An 18,131-nucleotide genomic window follows, 5' to 3' on the forward strand; every position below is an offset into this window, starting at 1 on the left:
TTCTTGATCGATTATGTATCAATGTAATCGCACAAACCAAAGGTTAAAACATGAAATAAAAAATCAATATTAAAAATAATAATAATAATAATAATAAAAAAGGGCAAAATCTTATGATCTCAACCTATCCATGCCTGACACTATGAACTTAAATCTTTTTTTTTTTTTTTTTGGTTTGAAAACTTAAACTGCGATTTGGAGTCTTTGTAAGAAATTAACTATTAGCAACAACATATTAATGAAAGCAATTATCATCAGGATCCATGCTTGACACTATGAACTTAAATCCTTTTTTTATTTTTTTTGTTGTTTGAAAACTTAAACTGCGGTTTGGAGTCTTTGTAAGAAATTAACTATTAGCAACAACATATTAATGAGAACAATTATCATCTGGAGTGAGTGCGGCAATGCAATGAGCATCGGATGGTCGAGATTATCCAAGCACGCGTCTCTAGATCATCTCGGCTATCCAATATTCACTGCACCACCGCACTCATTGCAGAGGATAATTTTGCTATTAATGACCATTGCCATCGATATATCATGTAAATTAAATACAAAGATGTGAAGAGAAAATCAACATTTGCTTATGTCACATTTACTTTAATTTATGTACATAAAAATATAGAGAAAGGGATCACTACGATGTCATAATGCATATTCTCTTCTGTTTTATGGTAAACCATAATGCATATTTTCACCAATGAAGACGTGCGAAATCAAATTGAAGACCTAATAACCTTCTTTTTCCCTATATTAATTTTACATCCTTACTTCTCACCCCACCCCAATTTTTTTTTTTTTTTCCCTATTTGATCGGTCTATTTTGTTACTATTTTTCACTGGTTTTTATAAAACTGAAATCAATGCTGACCTGATAATTGGTCGGATCAGGGTTTTTTTTTTCTTCTTTAATTATTATTATTATTATTATTTATCCAATGGGTCTCATAGTAGTTTACTAGTAAGTCATGTAAACTACTATGAAGGTGGCTTATTGCACTGTACAAAACCAAGATATTAATCATATTAGGAATCAACAATGATCGGTTTGGATGCCAATTTCAAGTTATAAAACCTTTATACGAACACATTGCACTGGGTGGAAACGATTTTTTTATTTATTTATTTTGGTGATTGGACTATAAAGTTCATGAGGTTCACAATATATGTTTGAGTTAACATTTTCATAGATTACATTAATAAAAAAATCATTATATGGACTTAAACAAGCCTTTTATTGTTGCGAGTTTTGTGTAATCCAAGATTGAATACTTTTTATTCATTTTCATATGAAAATTCTGTTAATGTAGCTCTAGTATGCATATGATATCATAATCACCAGCAATAACTCTACATCTATCAAAATTTGAAACTTAAACCAAATAATGGTCCACTCTTTCTGGATCTATCTATTTATCGGCATCTTATATATTGACTCTTATATCTTTCAATCACATGTTCTGACATTGTTTATATTATCAATCATCTCAACTTATTCACGAGTTAGTCACAAGAACCTCATTGACGATAAACATTTTGTATTGTTTGCCACATCAAGTCCTCTCCAGATATCAGTTTTCTTAATTTGATTTGGATACAAAAGACAACTCCATTGGTTATGGGAAAGAAATTTGTGGGGTTAATTCAACTAAAACTAAAAGAGAAAGACAAAAATGAGGTCAACATATCTGATAGGATGATTATAACCATTTTGAGCTTCTTCTTTTCTTAAGTGGGGTCATTGGAAGGAAAATTCCTAGAAGGAAATGATAATGTCAACTTATGGACAAGTCATTTTCACATGCTAAGTGAATCTAAATTGTCCAGCTTAGCATTGTTCTAATTTCATGTTTAGATGGTGACTAATATGGTTTATATCTTTTTTAAAGGGACAGACTTAAAAAGTGTATTTATATGTAATGTCCTCATGAGGATCCTCGCTTATTCCTTGTGGGAGACTTTTGTAGCAAGAGTTACTTTACGATATGATATTGAATGTGAATGAAAAGGAGGGTAGATTAAAGAACAAGATTTAGTTCTATTTTTTTCAACTTCTCACAAAACTTCTGAATTTTATTACGCTTTTACTCATAAAGGAAGAAAGGGAGAAAGTTCTCTTAGCAAGTGACATAGAGAAGCGTACGAATGATGATCGATGAAATAATATCATATTATGAAGGAAACTAAATCATTTTGTGTGAGGAGGAGAGAGATAGACATAGAGGTGCTAGTGTTCCCATACTCAAGCTATCGAATGAATTAAGGGAAAAAAAAAGGGGAAAGGAGAACTAACACATAATTCAATGAGAGAGTGATAGAAAATAAATGAGGAAACGATTCATGGAGATCGATGAGCATGCAAGATAAATACTACAAAGCCATGTTTTAGACATAATTGAATCCATGGCTGAAGAATAAAAACTCCTCAAATCTCTTCTCATGTGTTTCTTGTACAATACGATCAATGTTGGTCTGGTCTACCCTCTTTCCCTTTTGTTTTTTATTAGTCTCATTTAATGAGTCAGTGATAACTATATATAGGTGTGAGAGTAGGGATTAACCCTGCAAGAAAATTAGGGTTTCCTCCCCATTAAGGAAACAATACCTTAGGTCCACACATAGTAATAAATATTTCATACTATTAAGGTGTGCTAATGGAATCCAATATCTCCATAGAGATCACTTACCATATTGGATCATCTATGCTTACTCCATCTGTATTCAACACCATCAATCGATTTTGAAAACAAATCTTAGACTATGCTAGCCCACTTAATTGAAAATCTTTCAGAGAGTTCTCTGAACAAGATGTATAGGGATTATACGAATAAAGAGCGATGAAACAGTTTCATACATAAAAATGAAGAGATAATTTTGTATGGAGAGAGAGATCTTTCGGGGTGTCAACCACGGTAGAATTTTCTTTTTTTGTTCTTATTATAAATTTGTCATTTTTTTTTTTTTTGAGTAGGTAGAACTTTAAAAATTTTTGAAAAGAAAGGAAAATATGTATAAATAATGAGGCATGGGTCAAACGAGAAACAATTCTAATGGGCATTGTGCCATTGTCCACTCTCTTTCTTTCTTTTTTTTTTATTGGGGGGAGCGGTAATAAATGACCATTATCTTAAAAATTCTAAGATCTTGGTTTTATCAAAATGATTTAAAATAATAATAATAATAATAAATATATTATTATAATATGTCAATTTTAATATTTTAAAATGGGATTGGATCTCTCACATTTGCTCCTATAAATTATAAATAATATAAAATATTTTTTGATATAAATATTTGATATAATATTAGATTTAATTGAGGTTAGGAAGGATTCTATGAACACATCCATGCAAAGTCAAAAATGCAAAAAATTGCAGTAGCAGCAATGGATTAGGATCTAGAAGCCGACAAGGCAAAGGTCCACAATCTTCCTAGCGGCACATGGTGGGGTTGGACCATGCAAATTTTTTTTTTCAATGAACATTAAGGGAAAGAAAAAAAGGTTGCCAAGTTGTGTACCCCCCGCGAAGGACATGGGAAACAAAACGCAAAATAACTACCTGATCTCTAAAAAATGAAAAATTTTATTGAGAGAGGATTCCCTTAACGGCAACATGGTCCATGCATTAATGTGGGAACCAATGGGAACACACATCTAAGCATCAACAAAAATGAAATTTCCATCTTTTATGGGGGTGAGGCAATCATTTCGTCCCTCTCTGTGTCTAGGTGTAGTGGCCACATTGCCTTCTAGACTTTTTTTTTTACAACCTTATTCCTCATGCTTTCATCAATGGATTGACCCCACATCGAGGCCACGCAGCCTGGCAGCATAATCCATATGTGGTTGATTCCAATTTGCGCGTTTAGGGTTGTCCATATCGGATTGATTCCAATTTGGATAGTGGGTGTGGCCGTATGGGATCGGTGGGTGAGTGGGGCCCACGTAACCTCATGCGTTGGGCCAACAAATTTTGGATTTCTCAATGGTTGTTAATATTCTTGTTGGCTTGTTGCTCACATGTAGTTGGAGGGCACTCACTCAATATGCGGCGTAAAGATCGGCCCCCAGGACAAGTTGATATTGAGAAAACAAAACCCACTCACAACTTCAATGGAAAGTGACCTCCTTCTTCTTCTTTTTCTTTTTTTTTTGTTTGTTTGTTTCTAATTCTTCTTCTTCTTCTTGTTGCTTTCTTCAGGGATGATGCAATGGAAGGAAAACAATGGACAGGAACGTTGGGGAATGGGGATGTCTGTACTTTGAAACCTCAATATTCAAATATATAGCTGACCCTACCACCATTTTGTTTCATTTATTTAACTTATATGTGGAGAGAGAAAGAGCCATTTTGTTTCATTTAGGCTGCGTTTGGTAACGTTCAAAGAAAAAATGTTTCTAGAGTATTTTTATTATATGGGAACGAAAAAATTGAATAAAGCGTTTGGTGCATTTATAGTGTGTTTTATTTTTTTTTGGAACAAAAAGTAGAAAAAAAAAGAAGAAAAAACTATAGAAACGAGAATTGATGGAGCGACAAAAGGTAGTTCTGTCATTCCAGATTCGTTATAGGAAAAGAAAAAAAAAAAAACAGCATTTTGACATAAAAACTGAAATTTTCGTTTCTGACACGAAACGCCATTTTTGGAACAGAAACATTGCCAAATGCAGCCAGCTTATATGTAGAGAGAGAGAGAGAGAGAGAGAGAGAGAAATTGGCTTATAATCACTGTTTCAGTAAACGGAATTGAATCAGTTGAATCAATCGATTTGGATTGAGATCAATTGGAGATATTTTTTTTATTTTAGATAGAAATAGCTAAGCTTTAGGCGAGCAAGTCAGATTGAGATAGTTTGAGAAGTGCTCTTTAAGAACATCTTTCTAAGCATAAAAACAAAAATTCGAATAATTCATCATTGTGAACAATCCTAATTATGAACATTCTGGAGCAATTGATTCTAAGGATTTTGGGATCAGATCACTGGGTTTTCATATCCAAGGGACTGATTCTAAGCTTCTTGGAACTGATTCGGTTTCAATTGTTGTGACCAATTCGACCTTCAATTCCGAGTTTAAAATATGTGCTTGTATGGTAAGATTCATAATTCTTATCAAAGAGAAGGAAAAAAATTATGGAGGACTATAATTAACATCTCCTCATTATAATAATATATAAGGTGAAAAAGAGAATCACTATGTCTGTATTTGAACCCAATCCGAATAAGCCAATCCATGGATTTCATTGCATGGCTAGATGACTATCTTTGGCTCTGTTTGGTTTGCAAGTAAAGGGAAGTGGAATGATATTTATAAAAATAAAGTGATTGGTTTGGTTTTGCATTGATCTTTAATAGCCGATGCTTTTTTCTTTTCTTGATAAATGAAAATTCAAGATCGGACCAAGTTTTCCTTCATCCATTGGATGGTCAAAGAGGAGAGTAGTTTCAACTTTATCTATAATGGGTGGAAGTTATGAGGTGGTATGGACATGTTCAACGGAGGCCTAAGTAATGCCCCAGTAAGGAATAATCTGATTCCGATTAATGGAGCTAAAAGAGCCAGGGACAGACCGTAAATGACCATAAGAGTAGTGAAGAATGACAAGTATCGTATAGTGATTTGGTTCCTGTTTTTGAAACCCTGGCTCCAGGATCGATCTGATCCGGATCAACCTCTGTAGATTTCAATCCGATTTTTCAAACCCAGATGCAAGCATTGTTTTACCTTAAAGATTGGTTCCAAGTATCACAAGTAAGCACTTTTAAGCCATTTTTGGCTTGAAATTCCAACTAAACGTGTGTTACATATATTGTATACATGTCTGTATTTTCACTCTCAAAAATTTAAATATAACTGTGTAACATAAGCATTAAATACAAACTGTATTATTAGCATACATGTTTTTTTACAAAAATTTCTACAAGTGTTACTGAAATATGCCAATTGATGTGGTATTCATATTGATACCCCTTTGTTCCTCAAACCCGAACTTACTAAGTATAGGCTGAACAGGGAGCATGTAATTTGGTGTGTTGTTGCCCATGTTTAAACATTTGTTCTCTGCAGGAAAAAAAAAAAAAAAATCAATAACTGAAGCATCATTTGCAAATTGAACTAATCTCTAGACAAACAGTTTGGGCATACAATGAACAAAACATGCTTTTTTGCTTTAAACTCAAATATCAGTAAATGCTTGTGAGTGAGACTGGCTGTAGAACAAGGTCAAGCTTTCATTTTATTGATGAAAATTTGAAAAACTCTACTATGAATTGAAGGCATTTCTAAGATGCATACTTACTTCTGTATGATATGGCTGTCCCTGGGAAGGCAGTGATGATTCCATCAATATTAGCTGAGCTTACAAATGTATTTATCTCGACTGTTGGGTCAGATAGGAAATCCCATGCTTGAGATACAAACTCATTATTAAACAAATGTACATAGACAGATAAGTTATATGAATGAAACTTCTCCACCACATCAGTAATACCAGTGATGAAGGCCCTATTTTCTGGAAAGATGGTCTGCTTGGTGATCGACACAGAATGGGCAAATCCCTTGATGTCCTTGATGGATGAGCTAAGGGCATCATGGATAGTCTCATTAACCTGATATGTAAGTTCATAACTGGTTTTCTCCTTAAACTCCTTCAGAACAGAGCTGTCAGTGGACTGGACCATTACTTTCTGGAGTGTCTGGTTATTGTAACCAGACTTGTTTAAGGAATCAATAACCGAATCAATTACCCTTAAACCATGATGCTCTGCAAGGTAGGCTGCATTCTGCACAAATGAAAGCAAACAATAGTTTTATCACATCTGAAGCAAATGAGACGTGGGAGGTAACCCCTACACCATGGGAGGGATGGTGCATGCATTTAAGAGTCTAGGTCCTCTCAAAAATGAAAACTGAATTGAAAATTCATCAACCCAAAGATGATTCCCCAATTTTTTATTATTTTATTGTGGTTTTCCCCTTCTTAACATCCAAAACAAATAGGTTGTATGAGATTTTAGTCAAGTGGCAACTACCAGGGGAGACCCATTGAATATTGGTTTCTGGACCATTTTGAATGTGTGTTAAGTATAAGGCAATGTAATAAGGATATACCCAACTTCTCGCACTTTAATGAATCTGAAACTGACTAAGCACCATGGGAAAGAGTATGGGGTCAGCTGAAAAAACAGAGTCCCATCATTCTACTGCATCTAGCATGAGCTTAAGTCAAGATTCAAATTTGAATTGGTATGACCAAAGATTTATGACAGGCACCGACTCAATAAAACCACCTCCTTTACCTGTGCCTGTGGTCATCAATTCCATGCAACACAGATGCTTCAGCATGCAAACTAGTGAAGATGAATAATACTAACTTGAGAGGAATAACAATTGGAATGTCCATTTTTACAAAATGAGCATTTTAATCAGTAAAGCTTTGAGCAGTAATCTAAGGTAAATGGGCAACACTTGGCTGGAAACTGGGTAGCATTGACCACCCTGAAATGAAGACGACTTCTTCCCCGAGCCCTGCCTCCCTCTTTTTTGTGGTAGCTGAAACATTTGAGGTGGTTCTATCAAAAGGAATGGTTCCTATTGGATTGCAAGTAAGAAGACTTAGCCTACAATAAATAATTTCTTATGGCTGTGCTTCGCTACCAAGACAGCTCTAGAAAGTGGAAGGTGGAAGTGTAGGGAAGTGAAGTAAATATGGGATAAGAAAGTGCAAGAGAAGTGGCACTGGAGTCAACCCTTTCCTGAGTTTCATCAATAACAATCACAAAATTCTACCAACTCTGGACTCTGTAAGAAGGCTATCTGAGAATATCAGAGAAAAGAGATAGTACCCGAAAGGTGCAAATTTCAAGTTATCTGTTCTTTCTGAACAACCCAAACACTTGGAAAGTCACATTAACCCACCAAAAGATTCTTCGAGGAACAAATTGAAATATCAGGTCATTAAAACATTTCAACTGAAAATTTTTCTTGGCCTACTTATTGTTTTTCCCTAATTATAAAAGAAAGTGATAGTTCCAGTATGGTTCTTAATTGGGCCCAATGATTTCATGGATTTAGGAGTTATTCATGCAATTATCTATTTTTATAAGCAGGAAAGGCAGAAAGAAACTGTAACACACTGACCTCCACACTTATTAAGACCCCAGAAAGAGGCTTGGTTTTTGCAAAGCTTAAGAAATAATCCAATGAGACAAGATTTCCAGAATTTTTATGTGCTGGATGCCGGTACAACCAGGTAATTGTTGAATGGATTCGATATGGCAGCTACAAGAAAAGGGAAATTTAGAGATCAACAAGGTGTAATTGAATATACTTATTAAAAAAACCATTATGAAATATTAAAAATCAATATTGTTCAAGTTATAGAAAATCTAACAAAACATTTATTTTTGAAGGAACAAAAGCTCACTTATATTATAAATAACAGAAAATATTGCCCAAACAAACTAAACCGAAGGGAAAGAAGAAGGAAAACAAAGACGTAAGAATATCAAGAAATAAAAGTGAAATAACCTAGAGGAGGGGTGAATAGGTTATACTAGTGGAAATTAACTATTTTCAATGTATAGGTCCCAAGTGTGATTGCAAGTTAAAAACGATGCTGAATAAATAAAATAGGCACAATCACACAACACAAGATTTATAGTGGTTCGACTCAATCCGAATCTAGTCCACTCCCTACAAGAATCCTCTTGTAAGGTATTCCACTAGTTCTCCCACTCAGTACGATAGGTAGGGAAGAAAACCTTTACAATATTTTTCACAGATAAGAGTATCCTTACAAATCTCTTTTACAGGCAGAGAGGCGCCTTTACAATCTCTTTTGGAGGTAGAGAGACACCTTCCCCTTTTTAGGATAAGAGAATCCTTACAATCCTAAGTACAGTCTAGAATTGTAAAAACAGAAATAAATAAGAAGTAGTGGAATAAGAGAAATACCTCAAGTGTGATGCAAATGATAAGAATGAGAGATGAATGATGCACCTTTTGTAAAGTCCTCTCTTATGGCTTTGACTTGCACAGGAGAGAGTGGAGGACTTGATTGAGACTTGAGCCTTTTGTTGGGATTAAAGTAATCGAACAACTCAAGTTGGATAGAATAATCTTAATGACTCTTGAATGCTTATAATAATGCTCTTAATGCTTTTTCTTAATTCATTTTTAATTAAGAGTGGTTTGGATATTTATAGGTGAGCTTAGTGAAGCATTTTAGGTAGGAAATCAGGCTCTAACGGTCGTATTCTGGGACCACCGGTCGACCGCCATCAATAGCCGGTTGACTGGAAAGAGCCGTTGAGGTAAAAAACTAGCTGTTGGAGCTTTTCCAGGGAGGCACCGGTCGACCGGGACTTTCTACCGGTTGACCGGTTATGGTCTCGGACAGTTCCGATCGACAGGGGCTTCCAGCCGGTCGACCGCCAACATGACAGACTGTTTTGACCAAATGCTATCATATTGACCATTCGTCAGTGTTTTGACCATAACTTTTTGGTCCGACCTCGGATTGACCTGAGATCAGTTGCGTTGGAATCGTGACTCAATTTCCTACAACTTCTATGAAGGTTTCATCTCCTGATACCGACTTTAAGATTGCCCAAAATGCCCTTGAGTCCGGTTAATCTGTTTTCACAGTTTTACTAGAGCATATTGCACTCTACCACCTAAGGTCATTCTAGTATGATGCATGAGGAGCGTGCATATGCAATGTGTGTACAAATTACAAAATATATTCTCTATCCTATGGTCTTCATCTTGGGTCTTGATATCTTCATCATTATGGGTCTTCATGTCTTCATCTTCGGTCTTGAATGTCTTTATTATCTTGGGTCTTGAATGTCTTTAAGCTTCAAGGTCATGTCTGCATGAGTTCAAACCTTGATGTCTTGATTTGACCTTATAAGTGTTTCTTCAAACTAATTACACTTTCTTCAAGCTAATCACATTTTATCAAACCAAGTTAAAGACGTATGTTTGTTTGTTAACACCAAAACATAGCAAGGAGTGTGGACATGTTTCCCAACAAAAAGGGCTACTCAAAAGCAAAGTTAAAGCCTGGAACAGTAATTCCACTGTTTGTGCTGTCCTGGCCCCTTAGCTGATTCCCCTTGGGGACAATTAGCTCAATTATGATGCTATTCACATGAAAAAGCCCTATTTTAGCCAAACTCCAGAGCTATTCATCTGAAAAACCCTATTCTACTCGTAATATATTCATAGCCACATCAACTAAAATAATGTGGACTGAATTGGTCAAAGATGATCACCAACCATATCGGAATAGAGTTACCATATATGTATTCTTTAACAAGAGTTCCAAGGCCCCCTTTTCACAAGATTAGTATTGACATTCCTTTTTTCCTGTGTTAAAGATAGACATGTCAAATTCTATCAGATTTTAAGAAGGGTGTACCAGTGCATGAGGTTCACACCACTGCGGGGTCTGGGGAGGGTCATAATGTACACAACCTTAACGAATTGTATCAGATTTGACAGGCTAAAATCCATTAGATGCAAGAAGGAAATTTGCCATAGCTAGTTGAAGTTCATTTTCAAAAATGCCCTCCTTTTGTAGGCTAGAGATATAGTTAAATTTATCATGAAGAAAAGTTAATGCTATTTTCTACATGATTGATTAATGGGATAATTGACATCTATTTTACATGGACACAAGTTCAGATGTCAAAATCTGCAAGGTGCGTGAGGGTTGAAATTTTCCTCAAGGAATTGCACATGTTTTACTAGAGTCCACTCAAGCTGAATTGATGGCTTTGAAGATGGAATTGAAGTTCTAGAGCACCTTGGGACATGAGCATGAGGTGGTGTATGGAGGTTCTACAAATGTCATTAGGTGCATGAAGGATTCTAATGAAGAGCCACAGAGGTCTGTGCACCTATGAGATGCATGATAAACTCACATTTGTTACTTTCAGTGACCCAAGAAGTTGGCTTCAATTGTTTTTTGGGGTGGCTAGTCATTGATCACTAAATCAACCTTTTTAGGACATTACTTTTCATCTGTTTCTTAATTAAAAGGCCATACCATAACCCAGTACAAGTACCACTTTGCAGGGTTTGGGAGGGGAGGACTGGAGTCGGTCTAACTTTCAATATCTTTTGCCCAAGGTGGTAACCCTCAAAATTGAATCTGTGTGATGGAGACATCAAGGTGTACAAACGCAAGAAGAAGAAGAAAGAAGAAGAAGAAAGAAGAAGAAGAAAAAGGAGGAAGAAAAGGAGGCTCGATCCAGCCTTTCCAATGCTGGATCGACTCCCTCTCTTTCCAGATTTCACCAAATCTTGTGGGCCCCATTAGTTGTTAGTTTAGTAGTTTATTTTTAGAATATTCTTTTCCTTGTTAGTCTTTTAGGCCCTCTTTGGTATCATTTTTCTTCTTGATTATTGTTCACAAAAATGGTTTTTGCTGCATTTGGTATCATTTATGGAGCTTATTTCTATTTAAAAAAAATTGGTACAACACAAAAACCAAAAAGAGATCGAGTCATTTATGTGTTTTAGCCAAAAATGATTTTTAGTTATTTTTGCGCTGGACTTTAATGAGCATGTGCTTAAAGGCTCAATATGAAGAGGTAAAGTAGTCATTTTCTTTGTAATTAGAAATCCAAGCCCCTTGCCCTATCTTCTTCAATCCAAAGTGGGGAAAGAGAGTTATAAGAAAGATGGGTGAAGGGAATCTCTTCACCCATTTCTATAAAAAACTATTTTACACATAGAGATACCAAACTATTTCTCACAAAAAATCATTTTTCTCAAGTAGTTACCAAACCATTTTTATGTTTTAATAAAAAATGGTTTTCATTAATGATTTTTGTTAAATAGATAAAAATAAAAAAGAAAAATGATACCAAAGAGGGCCTTAATTAATTAGGAAACTACTTTATTAGTTGTTAGTTTTTAGGAACTCTTTATTTACTTTCCAATTGGCTCTTTTTATTTTAGTGACTAAGTTTATTATTTATGTAATGGCCTAAGCCACGATGGAATGGATGAAAAATTATTGAAAGCAGCCAATAAGCAAACCTCCCCACCCCTCTCACGATTCTCTCTCTCTCTCAATCTCGTCTTTCTCTCATTCTCTCTATCATGTCCTCTCTTCCTCGCTATTCTCTCTCATCTCGTCTCTCTCTTTCACTGTCTCTGTCCTCTCGGTTGCTGTTACATCTGCTGCAGCCACTGAACAACAACAGTGGAAGACCATTTGAATCATATAAGCCCCATCTGAGCCACTGCTGAACACTTCACCAACAAACTGGGTTTCCTTCATCGATTAAAGTGGACTGCACCTCTGTTTTTTTGGAAGACTTTGGCGTCTTCTTTTCTCCTCAGACCGGGACAGCAACAAGGTAAGTAATTAAACTAAACCCCCCTCTCCTCCATTAATCCCCTGTTGTATGTTGCAGCCCATTATCATTGAAACCAACCTCTGCCCCTTCGTTTATGCCTATTTTACCTACTGTTTTAAGTCTTTTCTTCACTGTTATATCTCTAAAACCCTTTCTGATTTTCTATTTTAGTTGGCTGCTAGAGGACATTGATTGTTTGCATATCTTGTTTGGTGTCTAGATTGATTTGTGCTGAACCTAACATTCGCATGACGTTTGTTCCCTTTCCCATGTCCCCACTTGAAGCTTAAGTTTTTATGTGTTTTTCCGCTTAGATTGATATTGCTCCTGGCTACATGTTGATTTGTCTTTATTTATTGCATGTTGAATCTTGTTTTGCTGAGCATATCTAAATCCCAATCTAATCCCAAGATCCCCCTTAAGTTTGTCTTTCCCTGATTAAGTCACTCTTGCAGGGACCTTAGTTGTCTAGGAAATCCCCTAAATCACTGTGTTTTCAAGCAAGCCTGAGCACAATGACCCTTTTATCTGATTCTTATTCTCATCAATAAAGCAGTGGTTATCTAAAAATCAAACCCCCCTCCAAAAAAAAAAAAAAAAAAAAAAGAATCCATATGTTTTTAATCTCACTTTGAGTAAATAAAACATAGGGTCACCATGAAATTCATTTAGAAAGCAGGAAGTAATTGGGATGGATGAACTAATCTTACATCTGGCAGTTTAGGTGGCAGACTAAAAATATCTTGGATGTTTACCACATTACCCCCTCCTAATGTGGCATGATCAAATAATCTCATAATGTTTCAGAAAAAATGGTTCGCATATAGGGGCAGGCATGGACTCCATAACTGAACATGTCATAGATCTACAATAACCTATAAATTGGACAGACCATATCGGCCACATCATCCATATGGCCAAATGAGATGGTCCAGCACAGATGAAGGGTTTAAATGTGTACAAAGATTTTCATTGTTAAGAAACTATTATCACACAAATTAGTCCAAAGATGAAACAAAATACCGAAAAAAAAATCAACATCTGCTGAAGATTTTTAAGAATTAATTAAGAATTAAATCTTTCATGAAATATGTCTACAAGTCTAAGCATGCCAAGTTCCCATAATCAAATAAATTAAAATCATACTTCAAGTTCACAAGATAACTTGAGAATAATAAAACCATGGCAACTCACGCTTCAGGTTTTGAATCTCTTTCCAAGTGAGGTTGAACGTAAAAATCCCAACGGTTTTTTGAAGCTCAGGAATAATAACAGAACGAGTGTTGTACAGTGATTGAGTGACTGTTGTACCCTCTATAAGATTAATAGAGCCTAAGCATATGGGGATCCCATCACTTGTCATTTGAACAGAACAGTCAATAACATCAGAACCATCTTCTACAGCTTGCTGATAAGCAACATCAGTACAGCCAGGGTAGACTCCACTAGCTCCATTGTGCGTAATAACCACTGGTGATGCTGGAAGACAAAAAAGGCAAAGAACTAAGTTGGCATTGTTATTGATCCTGGGAGATCAATGGTAAATGGAATGAAAAGGTCAAAAGCTGTATAAGGGGTTCAAAGGTATGCTGGAGTGGCAAACCTTGTCCAATACTATTCTTGCTTATATGGGAAAAGCAATCTGCAGTAAGAGTAAAAAGAAATCAATATCCTGGAGGGGGGAAGAAAAAAAAAAAATCTGTTGGAGGTATATAAATGGCCTACACGCTTCATCTCCACCCTTTACCGCTTATTTACACGTTCTATAAATTAATAAACTAGGAGGGAATTAAAGGTAGGGATCTACCTGAACCCGTCAACATTAGACTAGTTTTACATTTCTATTTTCATTCTGCTCTGAAATATGAAACTAAGATTAGTTTTATTCAGTTATTCCAACAGAGCACCATTAGTGTAAGGTCCAGAAAATTTAAATTCTTTCTACTTTTGAAGGTTGATCTTATAATTCTTTAAAATCTAGTGGAAAGGAATTCTCAATGATACTGTTTTTTTTTTCTTTTTTGTTGGTCAAGATTGAAACAACAACTCAGCCTTATCCCAAGTAATATTTTTTGGTCAAGATTGAAAGTGGACTAAAAAATCCACTTAGAACAGGGAAGCTATAAGCTAAATCCTTGACCCCCAAACCACTTCCTTAAAAATCAACCAAGATTTTGAAGCTAGATCTTTCTACCTACAGATGGAGTAACAAATATTTTTAACAAGATTAGGCTATTAATTCTAACCATGGATAATATCTGAGTTAATGTGACTCGGACGAAAGAATTGCCGCCCTAGGTCATTTGATTCAGGTGAGTTTCTGCCATATTTTCATGATAGTGCAATAACTAAGCATATCATTTACTTCAAAATTCCAACCATTCACTACAAAATATTTGATGAGACTGCCATTTTTTTTTGCTATCCACCATGCTGTGTAATTTATGTACTCCAGAACAAGAAGACCAGTGTCTGGCACCCTTCCATCTCCTTAAACGAAGGTACTGAACCTCTTGAGCAAGATACTAGAGCAGAAATAAGTACCTTGTAACATTTGTTCGCTTTTGATTATGCATGTTCCTGCTAAACTATCGATGCCCCACATCAGAGTTTGAATCAGGTAGTACAGTTCATCTAAACTTAATTACTTACCATATTAATTTTTTAGTTGGATCACTCATTGTTTCTTTGCATCAAATGGATATGATGCCCCCCCCCTCCCCCAAATTCTCATTACTCGAAGACAATCTCTAAGTGGGTTTCTTCCACTCTTGATCATATGTAGCATTACAGTCTCTCATGTATTCTTAGTTCACTATAGATTCTTACGACCACTTACGAGCCAACTCATAATCCATAAGTAGAGCCAGATTCATAGGTTAAGATCAACAAATCAAGTTAAGTTGGCTCAAGCAAAGGCTTTCAAAAGTGACATCCACAGATTATGAATTACAGATATTCAGCTCACAATAAACTCAAACTTTCATTTGCAAAGAATAAATGAAGATAGATTGCAAATGGCAGGCTCACACTAAACAACAATATCTCATCAATAGCTTACAACATATTGAATGGACTTTCTATCAACAATCAGAAGACTGCAATTGCTAGAAAAATTAAAAGCATGCACATGGAAATTCCAACAAGATAAAAATTCACGTATAACCTCCATGGAAGTCCAAAGACATTGAGTAAATTATGCCGAAAAATGTAAGCTACGAGTAAACCATTTACTATGTCATGCTTGTATCGTTGTTCACTCCAATATAAATTTGTAATAGTGGCAATACGTAGGAGCAGACCTTAGTCTGATGTATCAAATCGGAGCTCATTTGAGGAAATTGTAATTTGGAAATGGAAATATTACACGCAGACCTGCATCTAATTGACCAGGAATGATATGCAATAGCAGTCCTATTCCTTTTGAGGCAGTGGGGGCTCCCCAAATTCTCAAAGTTTTCTGTTGATAATCGTCTCTTTGAGGAATTTTATTCATACAGCATAACTTAGCATAACTTAAAGAGAAGGCTTACCTATGGCCTCTGACGGAGTTATAGGGAAGTCTGACAGCACACCATCAACTGAGAAATTACCATTGTCAACAAATGAAAGATACTCAGCTAAAGGGTCATAGCTGTAGTTGTAGCTTAAAACTACATCATTTGCAAAGTCAGAGGCAAATACTTCCAGTCCTTCATTATGAGCATCCGACACAACAGATGTTGGAGATTGCAGAAATAGACCAGTATTTACAGGCCATATATAAGTCTTGGGAACAAGTATTCCAGAGGCAAATGTCTTGACAAATGTAAGATTGCTTAAAAGTGAACCATAAGTCTGGTTAGTTGATGGATCAACATCATGCATCCCAAGAAAACGGAAGACCAGTTTTGTCCTTGTTCCTTTAAATTGTGAAGCAATATTGCTCAGGAAACCCACCTCTGGTGATGAGACATAATCAACATTAACACGTTTTGATATAGAAAGCACATAGCTTCGCATGCTCAAATTATATTGCCCGAAGAATGCATCATGCTGAAAAGAATGATGAGATGAAATTAGGTCAATAATCATCATAAGCATATTTTAGATAATGCACTTTATATGGTAACAATTACGTCATTTTAATTTTCTTAGAATCCTTCAACTACAGAGATTTATGTTACTGTACTTGAGAATATCATAAAATAGAAGAAGACACAAAAATTGGTAAATGATGTAGCCACCGGAACAATCTACCCTGCATTACCAAAAGGCATCAATTTAATGAAAAATGCATCTGTAATTCATTCACTTACTTGAATATTCAACCACAACCCAGGAGGTTGGAATAGGTATACTACATCTTCAACAGTCAGGATACTGAACATCCCATCAAACTTACTACTTCGAGAATAAATTCCTTGAGTCACTGCCGAGGAAACAAAGGAGCAGTTAGTACTCACACAAATATGCCAAAATGCAGAAAACAATAAATCCATTCATATCTGGCAGTGAGTAGAAGAAAATCTTCATAAGTACAAAGCAAAAAGACATTCGCTAGCTTATCAAGCACCCTAATTTACATCCGTAAAAGTAAGCAAGATTTTCCAGCGAGAAAGGTAACACAAACCTAAATACAGTCATTTTTATCATTTTCCCCAATGATTAGTCATTCTTTCATCTGAATCTCTAACACAAATCTCTTTCAAACATTGATTTAATCCGAACCATAAATAAGAGTGCATAAAGAAGTATTTTTGCACTCTTCTCTTTGACAGAAGGGAACTCCAAAAACACCATTCTTCCACTTAATCGGAGTATAAGATGGGCGTGGGTCTACAGGATTACACTTCAATTCAAAGACAAAAATAAGAGTTCTACATTTGTTCAGAGTCAGCAAATTTTCTTCTCCAAAATCAGTGTTTTCCACAACCACCAAGTAACAGAAGCCCCATATATTGGTAAATTATTCACGAGTTTTCTCTCTTCAGAAAATGGACCATGTTTCTTGTCCAATGAAGTTTATAAGGAGTAATGTGATCCTTTGGAAGGTGCAATTTTTAGTTTGCAAAGCATTTGGGTGATCTAAGTAATTGACACAAACACTAGTTAAAAAACTCTAGGCACCTCAACTCTGACCGCTATGGCCTATTATTATTGTGTATCAATATATAATTATTATTTTTATTGCTACACGCAATTTAGTGTCAATTTTCTCCCTCTAAATATTATTTTCCTCTCAATTACAGTGAATTCCATTAGAGAGTGGAAGGGAAAGTACAATATCTCATTCAGCACTTTGTTGGGTCAGTGAGCAACTCAACCCCCAAAATGGCAAAATATGGAATCTTAGCAAAGAAAGGAAGCGACAACTCTCAATTTCCACCTAAATTCCTTTCATTAGAAATTCCTAAAATTAAATTATCTTCTTTTATTCACAGTAATGTTCTCAAAGCCCCATACTAAATCGAAATTTATTAGCATCGATGGCAAGGGGACCATCACAGACTTTCTGATCCCCATAAGGAGAAGAAAAAAGGGGGAGGGAAGGGGAGGGGAGGGGAGGGGACAAAGCAACATTATTGATTGAACACCAGCTTCCTCGATATATAAAAGGCATTGGACCACCTCAAGAAGTGTAGAAACAAATGGTATTTCAAGAACATTAGAAATTCACATGAAACAAACTGATCTACTGAAGTCATGAACTCTTCTTACTCAATCCTCATTATTATTATTATTATTATTATTTTTTTTTTTTTTTTTT

General features: G+C 35.6%; 1 protein-coding gene and 1 pseudogene across 1 annotated transcript in view; both read right to left on the reverse strand.

Annotated features, from left to right (window-relative positions):
- Positions 1 to 18,131, reverse strand: part of LOC122061961 (glycerophosphodiester phosphodiesterase GDPDL3-like) — a 44,544-nt gene that overhangs the window by 24,615 nt on the left and 1,798 nt on the right. The gene's annotated exons all lie outside the window — the stretch shown is intronic.
- On the reverse strand, positions 5,758 to 16,878 carry LOC122061962 (annotated as a pseudogene).

Source organism: Macadamia integrifolia, chromosome 14, assembly GCF_013358625.1.
Source record: "Macadamia integrifolia cultivar HAES 741 chromosome 14, SCU_Mint_v3, whole genome shotgun sequence".
NCBI lineage: Eukaryota > Viridiplantae > Streptophyta > Magnoliopsida > Proteales > Proteaceae > Macadamia > Macadamia integrifolia.